The 12481-nt window shown below is 37.9% G+C and overlaps 1 protein-coding gene across 1 annotated transcript in view; it reads right to left on the minus strand.

Annotated features, from left to right (window-relative positions):
- Positions 1–11899, minus strand: part of LOC103769393 (palladin-like) — a 33143-nt gene extending 21244 nt beyond the window's left edge. The window contains exon 1 of the mRNA XM_008936584.1: positions 11615–11899. The gene's annotated coding sequence lies outside the window, so the exon portion shown is untranslated. The remainder of the gene's footprint in view (positions 1–11614) is intronic.
- Positions 11900–12481: the final 582 nt, after the last annotated feature.

Genomic DNA, 12481 nt, shown 5'->3' on the forward strand with positions numbered 1-12481 from the left:
TTCCCTACAACAACTCTCCTTGGACAGTTTCTTCAAACTTTACTATTTTCTGGGGCATTATTTTGTACCTGACATCTTCAAGTCTATAGGACATACATTATTTTATATGACCTTCTATTTGACTAAGCTTAAGTTCTTGACACATATATGGGTACCATATACCACTCCTTACAGCTCAACCATACATCTGAGATACACCTCCTAAAGTGGCTTTTGAGAATGAGAGCAGTCTGTGCAAAGGTGGCTAGAGCTTCTTTTCACGTACTTAAGAGATAACTCTGTTGCCTCACAGGTTAGCTAGGCTGAAGAAGGATAAACTGGAATAATCAAAGGGAAAACCACCACTCTCCTCAAAAGTCAGAGTAGGCACTGTCTCTCACAACTGAAGAGTCAAAAGAACTCTTTGTTTCACTACAATTACAGTTCTGTATTTCAGAAATGAAAGCAATCACTCAACAACTTAGATGGCTGCATTTGACAGTATGTCATTTTTTTCAAGCTCTCATTAACATATTGAAATTGAAGTAAATTTCCTTCAGAGCAAAGACAATACTGCCTCTCAACAAAATACCTTGAACTTCAGGCAGCTAAGCGGTTAAAGGTCCAGACTGAAAAAACCCTTTCACTTAAAATTATTTTCCTCACATATGACACTACAAAATTTAATTACAAAAGCTTGAAAACATCAGGGAAAAAAGGAGAGATTGGATTGGAAATAGCAGCAAGCTACAATAACCCAGCAGTTGTTCATCTATTTTTTAACATACTATAGGCATGTTTTCTCAACATCACTAAATATGAGGTATGGCAAAATAATTGAATAGATGTAAATTCCCAGCTGTTCTTAGCCCCCAAATTACATTGCCTCTGTTTGGAAAATGGTTGTTTCCTAAATATGGTAATTAAACTGTCTATAACTTCTTGTGGTTTCAAACTTAAAACAAAACAAAAAACCAACAACAAAACAAACAAACAACAACAACAAAAACACAACCCTAAACCTGTGAATCCTACTGGCACATAATCAGGTCTGCAATTTGCAAAATTAGAATGCATTGAAATCTGATGTATCTAGAAATGCATTTCTCCATAAAAGGCTAGTCTAAACAAAGCAAAAGCCAAGAAGCAGGACAACAGATAGAAAAAAAGAATGTCCATACAATAGTTTTGTGGCACATTTACCTGCATTGCAGGAGACTTTATGCTAAAAGCACTGGGTGCTAGGAGTAGTAAGAGGAAGAATGAAGCAAAGTACAAGCTCAAAGTAAAACAGGCAGAGTATATAGAGCCAATGTACATTCATTTCATTCCCTAACATTCCATGCAACTTTCACATTTTATCTTTTTAGGTTTCATGTTTCACTTGAAGCTTTTTTCTCCTTTTGAAAAATTTTATACATTTCAGTCCCCACTGCAATATAGGAATGTCCTGCTTCCAATGCCAGTAAACATGGAAGCTGTTTCTGTGTTATCATAGCACAAAGACAGAACAGTTTATAAATGTGAAGAATGGGGAACTGGAGCCATAAACAGCTTGACAATAGCTGACTGAAGTTCTGACCCTAATATTATTGTAGATGCTTTCACTGATTTCTTAGTGTAATTTGGTTTAAATCATTACCAGCTACAACCCTTCATTTTCCAAACTTTGAGAGTTATATATTCTTGGAATTCACACAGAATTGTGAAACACTCTATACAGAATTCAGCACTGAACACAAGGAAAAAAACAGCACCTGAAAAGTGCTTTTTGCACTTTTAGGGTATGAAATGCCAGACAGTAAGCAATAATTTCTTTCTTTCTGATGGGTAATTAAATTGACTGGTTTTGTACAACTTCCTTCTTGGGCCTGGAACACCGTACCCTGAAGTCAAAGTGTGGTAAACATTATCTGCATTTCAGATTATTCCACCCATTCATTTGTAAGTAACTCAAGCAGACCACTTCTGCTTATGTCTGTAGTTGTGCCAGCAGAAACAGATTTATTTGCTGTTTTGTTCCAAGCAAAGATTATAATATTTTCCCTCCAAAGTCAGAATATCAGATTCCTATAATAGAGATGCTGCTCCATATAATAAATAATAATTACTATTATATAGCAACAAATATAAATATTATCAATATAATAAAAACTCTGACTGTTTTATTTTTTGTTGAGCATCCTCAAATATTTGTTTAAACTAAGTAATAGAAAGATATTCCACACGTTTTAAAAAGTAGTCTTCAAATGCAGTCAGGTCATATTGTAGAGATATGCAGTAGAGATAAAATTCCTGGTTTGATACAGTTGGTTCTCAGCCTCAGAGTGTGTTGGAAGAGCCAACTAGAACAGCATACTGCACCTCCCTCATTGTATGCCACCATTCCTTCCCCTCATCCACTTTTCCCATTCTGTAAGGTTAAGCACACCCTCATGTGCATTTTCATCCCTACATTCATCATTTCAATACATTTCAGCGTGTCTGGCACGTGGCACCTTTCATACTGAATACAGGCAGGGGACCACCTGGTAACAGCGCTCTGGACAGGATCTAATGGCTCCCACTCATCTATGGTGAATGTCAGCAACTGCACAATTCATGTTCTTGTGTCTGAGGAAGGTGAGCAAAAAGGTTTCTTTAGAGAAAAGCTCAATGAATATGACTGAGCACTGAAACAGTAACTGAACAGGAGGTAATTAGATAATGAGAAACGGAGGTTAAGCACTCTGTCCACTGTCACCCAAGAAAAGTAAGAGCGAGGTCCGAACTCATCTTCCACTACCTTAATTCTAAGACCACCTTCCATGCACTGACCAGATCTCTAGAATAAGAGCAGATTCTGACCTTGCATTTACCAGATGTACTGCTAGCCAGAAAATTTTATTCAATCTTCTAAAAATCTAGCCGACTGTAATGAAGAGACTGATGCAAATTATACAGCACTGCATGGTAATGAAGTACTGGAGTTTTATTCTTAGGGGTCTGGTTTGCCTATTGCTGCAGGAGGATTTTACATGGTCACCTTCCCCTAACTCAGAGGGCAGTTAGGCACTTTAAGTCTTCAGTGTGCACACCGAACAATCGTAACTATGTTCACTTAAATTGCAGATACCATCACTTGGCTTACACAGACCTATGCTTACATCAAGATAACACTTTTGGGAGAAAAGAAAGAAAATTAAAAGCAGCAAAGACAGTTACATAAGGTTAAAAAAATATGTATTTAATAATAACATGTAAAATGTTGAACATTTTTCGGACCCAAACGACTGTTGAGACTTGCAGGATTAACACAATTGCCTGCCTAGCTGAAATGGAATTTATATCATAACAGAAATGCCACTCTTAGCTATCCATTATAACTGCATACTCCTTTGACTAGAAAACATGTTTACAACTAGCATGCTGTCATTATTTTGCCTCTGTGGGAATAGGGCCCTCTTGCAGAACTGCTAGACACAATCTTTCAGTGGAATAATGTTTTGAAGATTGAGGGAAGGACTTTAAAGAAATAAAGGTAAAGAAAAATATAGGAAGTTATATGGATAAAATTGCATTCACACATTTTAAATTCTCTACATAAGGTAGACTGCATTAATATAATTACGGCGAGTTAGTGGCAAGTTCATGTTTGGCAACACACATTTCAGGTGAAGCAGTAATCCTAATTAAAACCTAAACCATAATACTTCAAAAGGGGAAGAAACTGAGGAGTATTTTAGACCAACCACTCTAGTCCACAGAGAAAAGCCAACAACATTCAATTATGAAACATTAATAACTTGCAAATCAACAATAAGAAAAAAATCCTCCATCTAGGGTTTGTAATCTAATGAATACTGGAGCCACAGAAGTGGCAACTGTGGAACTTGCAAGTTTCCCTTCAGAACTGGCAGACATCTTGCTGGAGATAGGAAAGGTAGAAAGTTATTAAATCATCTGTGACATATATTGCAATCACTGTACCTTTTATAGGCCAAATTAAATGATTCCTATAGAGGACAGTTACCTGTGTTATTGTAGCTGAATAGATAAACCCTTCTACTTGCATCTGCAACTTTAGATAAACCAGACCAGATTAAATACAGAATAAACCCCTGCCTATCCAAGACAAAACTGTTTTATTCTTATATGGACACTGTCCCCACTAACATGTGCCTTTTTCTCACTTCTCAGTTACTTCCAAGCCAGAGTCAGTAAATATAACTTTGTTGACTGGACGATAAGTGATTCATGCAGGTCAGCCCGGCCGCTTGGTAGCTGAGAACAAAGGCAGCAAGCTGTCAGCAGTTTGGCTGGTGCCCTGCACGAAGCATGACAGCAGTTAAATTTATCTAGTGAGGCTCAGCTTGCAGAGATTGGCATCCTTCTGCAGAGCACCACAGGATGCAACGAACAAGCACCTCAGCACCTCACTGACTGCAGTTCTCAACAGCAGCAGATCTTGGATGGCTGGCAGGCCAATGGAGAAAACTTCCACCACTGAAGCATTCAAGATCACAATGACCTGTATTCACAGATGCTGGCAACAACTGAGTCTACTCCATGTACTTACAGACAACAAAAGCAGCAACCATATAGTTCCAACAGATGGTTTGGCCGAAGTTGCTGGCGTAGTCACTGGTGTAGGGCTTAAAGCACTGTGTAATCGTTTCTGCTGCTGATCATCACAATTATCACCTCTTAAGCTACATCCTCATGCAAGCACCTCCAGGACTAACAGGAAAATAAAACATGGGTTTTGTGTTTGTACGAGGTACCCAACAATGTATATAAACAATATCTCAGAAAAAAAAAAAATTGTATGCCTTCTAATTAAAGAAAAAAAATCCAACACTAGTAACCACTTATACTCTGGTTCTTGGGATTCTGCTTGTTTACTTTTTTAATTAACGCTGTCCCAATATTTTGTTGTTCATAAAGAAATCAGAACTTTGTAAATAGACTCTTCTACTGTTTTGGGGTTCTTGACAATTTTGTGGTTTGAATGTTTTTCTTTAGTAATACCTGGAACAATGAGCAAAAGCAGACACTTGGATCATTGCAGTTCCATTTTAATTGTAAAATATTTATCTTTCTATATAGAAGTTTCTTAAGTTTTATTTATTTTGAACTTTTTCTTTATTTTTCACATTTGCTCGACATCCCAGAAGCCAACAGGAGTTAAATAATCAAGCTCCAGCAATAATGCAGATAATTTCCATTTTGAAATATTTTGAAACAGCTAAATTTTTGTCACATTTTGTTCTTAACTCATGGATGCTGTCTTTGCCAAATATACTGAAGTCTCTCATCCATACAACTAATTCCTGCTCTCCTGTATGCATTCTTTAATTTGCAATTCAGACTCAGCAACATTGAATATTTTCTTTGTGTAAGGACAACTGGAATATTTTGAGAAAACTATTTCAAGAGAAATTCAGGAAATTATTAAAGCTAAATCTGGGGTCACCTGCATAATCATTGAAATACAGCAAACAATCTAAAAATTAACTTTCTTTTAATAATAGTTTAATATCCAGAAGAGGCAGAGAACTTCAGATACTTTGCAAACCCACATTTGTAATATGTTAAATATTTTTTAAGCCTACTCTGGACTGAAACTGGAAGCTTCCTGAATTAACTTCCAATTTTAACTAGCACAACAATACATCAACAATACTCATTATACCTGTTTGGAATAATAACTTCATATTATCAAAGATATTTTTCACAGATGCTGGCGGAAAAAAAGGCGGCTTGACCTCTATGTACCATCTGTCATCTTTACAAGTACTTTACATGTATTTTTCTATGGCATACTATTTCCTTATATCCTACCTTGGAGGTAAGTACAATAACAGACATAGCAAAAGCTACCCGTTAAAAGAACTAAAATAAGATTCACGACTTTGGACTCAGGGATAACATCTGTGGTGTTCTAGGACAGATTTAGAATGTGCTATGTGAAAGGGTCTAGCTGAAACAGTAGGTAAGAGGAAGGAAGGGGTGGGGAAGGTAAACCACCTGTCTCTGGAGCTTCAGCTCTCCCAAGGCAGCAAAACTTATGCCACTTCCTCAGCACCCTCACACAGAGTCCCTTTACAGAGATTATACAGGCTGGGCTAAAGCTGGCAGGCTTACTCGGTGTGTGCAAACAGATACCTGTCATTAGGGTTAACTGCTGCATTACTGTGCATTACAAAACTCACAAGGTCTCTCTTTAGAGGAGGACTATATATATCACCTAAGATAGACCTGACACTGATAACATCTTCACCTAATTAATGACGATTAGCTAACATTATCTTTTCAACTATCAGTTAAAGCACCTTTACATGCTCTCACTAACTGCAAGACACAGCATGGCTCTCACTTAAGACTTTGGTTTCACTCTTATCAGTCAAGCTCATATTCATGGTATGAACCAAAAGCATGCATGTACCCTTGTTACATACTTCATTCACTACCTGCTTGTTCCAAATATGCATCGCTTCAAAGATTTTTCCCACCTACCAACATGCATTGGCCTAGCCACCCACACCTTGAAGCACACCATATGTATTCTTCACAACAATTATGAAAACGGAAATATGAAACTACCATAAGCAGGTTTTAATGGAAAAAAAATCCATAGGAATCTTGACTGGTAGAGGGTCAATGCTCAAGACTGCTTGAAGGTGTACTGCTTTTTGCAATCACTAGAATTTATTTATGCTTTCTGTGGCCCACATAGATCTTTAAATACCTAGATCCTTATTTCCAGCCCTTCTCCATCTTTCCTCTCTCAGCTGTTTGAAACACTGACTAAAGAGAGGAGATCTATTTAGCACGCAAGCAGTGCAATGAAGACTGCACCAGTATTACAAACAGAAAAGCCACGTAAGTAGTCATTCAGTTTAGGAAGAATAACAAATGTCAGTCTAGTTACAGATTAATACACTCAGCAGCCCTATTAAAGCTGGCCCAGAGAAGTCTTGAAGAGCAGAATATTCTGGTCCCTATATGAAGACACAGGGATACTCCCACCTGTACTACACATCAGAATCTTACCACTGGTAAGCACTGAGGGGCTCTGGAATTCATCAAAGACTTCAGGCACAAGATGCGCCTTTTAAGACAGGGCACCACAAAGACCATGCTTCTTTTTTTCTTTTAGTAGAAGAGCTGTACTGTTTTATCCACATTACAGTTAAGATTGTCTGGTATAATACCAATTCAGGTTGGTTCCCCATATTCCGTATGTATTAACACAGTAAAACTGAACATCCATACAAGGCATTAACACATCAGAGGCAGGAATGTCAGGGTGTTGCAGTGTGCATTTTGACCTTTGATTAATTCTCATGGCAGTTAATTAACATAACAGCTTTCCTATCTGCATTGTGCACTTTAAAGTTACAAAAACCTGCAAATAACTTTCAAACATTTACACTGTAGTTTATGTGAAGCAGAAATTAACAGTGATTCACAAACCCTGTTTAAAGGTTGTGGGGATTTTTTTTTTCAAGTTAAGAACAAAGTTCATGTGTGCCTTGGAGACTGGAGACAGAAGTAATGTTAAGCAAAAACTAGTTCAGAAGGATGTACACCGCTATTTTTATTCTCTTTTTTTTTTCCCCCCTTCCAGTTTCAGCCAGCTAAGTTTACTACCTCAATACCTGCAGACAGCAAAAAGCCAATAATTTTTGTTTATTTGATTGGCTGTTGTAGAATAATACTTACATTTCTAGATAGATTACCATATGCACAGAACTACTATAGGAATTGTTGTTCATCTTTACTTCATCTTCCAACCAGTTGCAAGAATAAACAGTGTTTTTCAATGCTATAACTTACAGTCTCTCTTCTAAATTAGAAACTCCATGAGCTTGTTTTCCCATTTAGAAAGAAGCCATATAAAAAAACATCCACCATCTAATACATCTGAAGGAGATCTGGATGAAAGTCTTGCATCAAGTGATAAGCATAAGTTTATGGGAGAAAGGATATAACGGGGAGGAAAGGACTATGAGAGTACTGAATGAAGAACAAAATTTGATTAACTAGTTTGAGATAAACTATATGCATAAAAAGAATACAACAGTATAAAGTGCCTAGAATATAGATTATTATAATCTCATTCTTCATATTAGGGATATAATTTGTTCTAGATAATTCCAGCAGCTCAATGAAGTGTTTAATAACATAAACTTTTCACTCCTCTTAAGAGAGCAGCCCAGAATGCTAACTTTGAGAGCAAGCAATTAAACTGTATACAATCCAAAAGGTCATTATCCTTTCTTTTTACTTTTCATACTTTCCATAATGTATTTGTAATGGAACATATTTACTATGATTTATGATAGGGAGATCTTCCCTTATGTCTGTCCTTTCTCTCAAATCAGGTCACGAATTGTCCTGTAACGTCCAAAGGAATTTCTGACATGCATGTGCTCTCTTTTAAGAGAGGCATGTTTGTACCCTATGCAAAGTATTTAATGAAGCCATTTCTCCTCTTATTCAAAGGAACATTAAAAATATTTGTTTTAGCCCTGACCTTACCATTAAATGCTACATTCTCAAGTCTTAGCCCCTAGACAATTAAAAAAAAAAAAAAATAGTTTTAGTACATCCAGCCAACAATTTCCACATTAAAAAAAAGTCTAAATTGGAGCCATGTGGTCTCAATCAGGCAGCAAAAAAATATTTTCTTAAATGCGCAACTGCAGTATGGCCATAACCTCTCTTTTAAATCATCTTAACCAGATCTGAATCACCCTCACCACAAATGATTCGGTGGCTCTGGAATGTGCTGGGGTAGACAGAGTTGCTCTGCAATGAGGGTTGGGACATTTCCCACTTCCCTAGTGTTAAGAGAATAGTCTGCAGCAAAAGAAAAAAACCCAACCACAATAGTTCTTTAAAAGGTTACAGCCAAAACAAAAAGTGACATCACAGTTCAATCATTCAATGGAAAAAAGAAAAAAAATGCAACTACTGCCTAATAAATCAGAGCTGTGTGCCACAAAGCACAGTGAGCCGAGACAGCCAGAGAACAACTTCTCTAGCTGAAGCAAACAGAGGTACCACAAGCAGCTGGCAGATGCACGTGTAATTGCATTCGCAGAGAGCCCCTGAATCCATTCAGCCACCCAGATGTGGAGAAAGTGCAATTAAAAAACCAGAATAACCGTAATTTCAGTAACAATCTCTACATCACCTTACACTGAATTATTTCTTACCACGGGCTACCACAATATTTTTTTTTACAGATGAGTATGTACATGGGACTTTGTTAAAAGCTTATAGGCAGACCACTTAGGATCAAAAAGCACCTCTGAGGTACCTGCATTACCTTGGCGAATGCTGCTAGCCTTCACTGCTCCACTCAGGCAAGTAGGAACGACAGACACTTTTTAGCTTTCTCAGAATATCTCAGAAGGAGGCCCAAAATATTACTAACATCTAAAGTTATACTAGAGGAAGGGGAATGTAATTCTTTGGGGGTTCCTAAAAGTCAAGTTTAAGCAGCAAATGAGCAAGCTTTGCATAACTAACTGTAAGATTCTTAAATGCCACATCCTCTGTCTGCAGGCTGGAAGATAGAAATTTCAGTCTTAATCATCTAAAAAACAATTTAAACATGTGGCCAAAATGATGTGCATTTAAAACAGGAATGGGCCAGAGCCACGACGTTTGGATCCAGTTATTAACTTTCCCATACTTCATGGACGTTGGAATCCAGGGGTTTTGGTACAGGCCCATCTCTGGGGCCAAACACTCATTGCCAAACCTCACACTCAGTAGAAAATATGCTTTAACATATCAAAGCAGGAAAAACCGCATAAAGATGTCAGATTTTTCCACCACATCAATGAGAAAAAATGTCATTATAGCACCCATGTACATTATGAAACTGAAAGCAGCTGCTGAGGCAACCTGACGTGGTGCCATTGGCCGGGGGGAGCCCAACTCAGGAAACCACTATTACATTTTTAGCTCTGAAGAAGAATCTTCCCTAGTTCTAGTGTGCAATTCCAGTCCAGTGAATAACTTGCCATAAACAGAGCTAGTAACTGCTATAGGAAGAAGTGCTTGATGAGATGGTAAACAAAATGGGTATTAAACACCCCAAACACCCTACCGTATTGCGCACTATCTTGCTGAGCACTCTTTTACAGTTGTTCTATAGTAACAGAATTCAGCATATCATTTTTATCAATTACCACACCAAGCAGAGTATTCACAGGAAAGGTGGAAGTCAGAATGGGAGAGCTTTGGTTACCAGTTTCTGAATTAGAAAAACTGTTAGAGACCTCAAGCAAGCCGTTAATGGACTGTGCCTGCAGTAGCTTGCATAATCCCCCATTTGCTCACTCAGCATATTTTTCATGTGACTGGATTCACTTTCACAAATCCCCAATAAACAGCAGTGAATAAGGGGGCAGGGGAAAGGGACTCCTCAACTTGTCAACACAAACTATTGGAATAACGACTCTGAAGTAGGTAATGGGAGAAAGAGTTAAGGCAAAGGAAAGGAAACCTTTCCAATTCTCAGGGCTATGGTTGCAAGACTTTTTTTTTTTTCAGTATATTCAATCACCTGGTCCCCTTTGTCAAATTTATTACACAGTTGAATTTTTGGATTTCAAGGGTTTCTTATTTATCACTTTATTAAGATAACCCACCCAGCAAGACATAATAGCATGCTGATAACAGTGTTTATCAGTAGCTTTAAAACAAATGGGTCCCTACAGTGAATTTCCTTTGACAGCTAGATGTCATTTCTGAAAGCCAAGCGTCTGGATTAATCTGCCACTGTGCTGATCATTATAAAAAATTTCCTGAAGACAAGGCAAGGAGATGAAAAACGAAGGTCCTTGTAAGAAAGCAATGCATTCTGCTAGTAAACTTAAAATGCAGCAGTGTTAGCTCTTTTATAAAGAAAGAACAGCTAAATAATATTGCTTATTGAAAGAAATCAGATTTTCTTTTTGCAGTTCCTGTCCTCTCTCTGAGAGTCATTTATCCAAGCATACACTCTTTTCCACTGCACGTTAGCTTTCATTTGCATGCCCTAGAGCAGCAGACCCTCAGTTTGTTATTTTAAAACAGATTCACTTGACTCCTAATGCTGAAGAGGGAAGGAGGGGCACGTATGCTCTGAATGAGCGCAAATAGTTTAAAACAAGTTTATTTTGGATTCCTATAACCTAAAAAATCTTAGGAAGCATCTCACCTCTTTTTATTCCCCCATATTACTGAACTTTAGTTCTATTTGTATCCTTTGTGAAGGAAATATCTTTACTTCTCAGGTTCAGCTCTTGCACTTAAAACAAATGGGTTACTCTGCTAGTTGCAGTTACTCTATACTATACACAGTTCAAAACAAATTTTCCAGAAAACCCAATAATGCAGCCATTTAGAAAGCTTTCCAAAACTGTACAGGTACTTCAGAATTTTGCTAAAATATATACATTCTTATAATGCTTTTTGGAAAGGGAGAAGTGAAGAATATTTTACTGCTAGGCACCATTCAGAGACCACTATAACTGAGCACACACTGTATGATTCACTCACATACTTTTCCTCCCCTCCCCTGTTGTAGTAAAGCAGCTAAAACACCTTATTGTTTCTTGCATAGTTACATAGATTTAATTCTGGCACTTACCGTTGTGGAACGGATGGACCCCACCCCCCACAAAGAAGCTGATGGTCTCTGGATCCTTTTTTTCTTGACTATCCCTGGCTCTTAGCTTTGCTGCTCTAAATTCAGCTTGCAGAAGAGCACAGTAAAAAATTAATAGGACAGCCACAGCCGAGTTGCCAAATTCCAACCAGTCACGATCAGCAATGAAGACGTTCGCTCTAGTTCTGACTGATTCCAAAGAACAAAGCCTGCTGGCAGCGAGGAAGCACAGTGTAAGTCCCTTGGCTTCAGTCCAGCTGTTGCTCTTGCTTTTGCTTCAGAGTACGTGAGAGTGTTTGTGTGAGCTTGTAACGCGTGTAAGAAATGGGGGCTGGGGAAGAGGGAGGGTGTGCGTGAGGAGAGGAATGCTAGTCACATCCAAAAATAACACGAAGGAAGTAACGTCGTGGTCCGTCTACCCCCTACTCTTCCCTCTTATCGCATGCACTAAGAGCTGAGATTCTGATCTCAAGAGTAGGTAGAGAAAAAATGCCAATGTGACTTGCAGCTCGTTTGATTGCGCCACTAAACTGACTGAGGAGCTCTAAAATGACAAGGACACGTCACAAAACACATGATTTAGTAGCCACCTAATAAATGTAGATGTACTATAGTGTGCATTGCACACTGTGTGCATTTGTTCACAAACTGAAGAGAATAAACCAGAAACTACTACTGAAATTTTATTATGTGCCAGGAAAAAAAAATAGCACCACATTTGCCTTTCCAGAAGTGACTATATTCCAGTCCTAAGTATTTCTAGATAATGTTTAAGGTTGATTTTTAAAATAGCAAATGTTGCAAGTTTACACTGCAATGCAGAAATAGGCATATAAAAATCTCTATATT

Source organism: Merops nubicus, unplaced genomic scaffold (genome assembly GCF_000691845.1).
Source record: "Merops nubicus isolate BGI_N331 unplaced genomic scaffold, ASM69184v1 scaffold16283, whole genome shotgun sequence".
Classification (NCBI taxonomy): Eukaryota; Metazoa; Chordata; class Aves; order Coraciiformes; family Meropidae; genus Merops; species Merops nubicus.